A 1,305-nucleotide genomic window follows, 5' to 3' on the forward strand; every position below is an offset into this window, starting at 1 on the left:
CGCCCCTGCCGCTGACCGACAGCCGGCCCGGCCAATGGAACCTCGCTGCGGGCGGCGGGCGGACCGGCATTGGCCAATCAGCGGCGGGTTCTGTAGTTGACAGTCAAGGCAACCAATCAGCGGCCAGAAACTGAACACACCCCCTTCGCTCTGCCAATAAGCGGCGGGTTTAGTGGTTGACCCTCCCCCGCCGCTGTAACTGACGGTCGGGGCGGCCAATCAGCGTTCCGAAACTGAACCCGCCTCCCTCCGCTCGGTCAATCGGCGGCGGGTTTAGTGGCTGACCTTCCCCGTTGCCGTGGTTGACAGTCGGTATGACCAATCAGCGGCCCGATCCGGAGCCCACCTCCTCCTCCCCTGTTAACAGACAGCCCGCTCCGCCAATCAACCGCGGCTTCCAGTGACTGGGTCCGCCCACCTCATGCGACCGTCAGAGGGCGCTGCCAATCATAGGCGGTGCCGCGCCGGTGGGCGGGACCTGCGGCTTCAACTTGCTCACAGCTGTTCCTCTCCCCCCCCTCCTCACCCCCCACCCCCCTACAATCCACCCCACACCCCCACCCTCCCACCCCCCCACCCCTACACACTACGCACCACCCACCCCCAACCAACCCCACCCCCTACCCCCCACCCCTACACACTACGCACCACCCACCCCCAACCAACCCCACCCCCTACCCCCCACCCCTACACACTACGCACCACCCACCCCCCTACAATCCACCCCACCCCCCCACTCCCTACACACTACGCACCACCAACCCCCAACCAACCCCACCCCCTACCCCCCACCCCACACACCCCACCACCTACCGCCATTCAATGTGATCGTGGCTGATCATTCTCAATCAGTACCCCGTTCCTGCCTTCTCCCCATACCCCCTGACTCCGCTATCCTTAAGAGCTCTATCTAGCTCTCTCTTGAATGCATTCAGAGAATTGGCCTCCACTGCCTTCTGAGGCAGAGAATTCCACAGATTCACAACTCTCTGACTGAAAAAGCTTTTCCTCATCTCAGTTCTAAATGGCCGACCCCTTATTCTTAAACTGTGGCCCCTTGTTCTGGACTCCCCCAACATTGGGACCATGTTTCCTGCCTCTAACGTGTCTAACCCCTTAATAATCTCATACGTTTCGATAAGATCTCCTCTCATCCTTCTAAATTCCAGTGTATACAAACCTAGTCGCTCCAGTCTTTCAACATATGACAGTCCCGCCATTCCGGGAATTAACCTAGTGAACCTACGCTGCACGCCCTCAATAGCAAGAATATCCTTCCTCAAATTTGGAGACCAAAACTGCACA

Source organism: Rhinoraja longicauda, chromosome 13, assembly GCF_053455715.1.
Source record: "Rhinoraja longicauda isolate Sanriku21f chromosome 13, sRhiLon1.1, whole genome shotgun sequence".
NCBI lineage: Eukaryota > Metazoa > Chordata > Chondrichthyes > Rajiformes > Arhynchobatidae > Rhinoraja > Rhinoraja longicauda.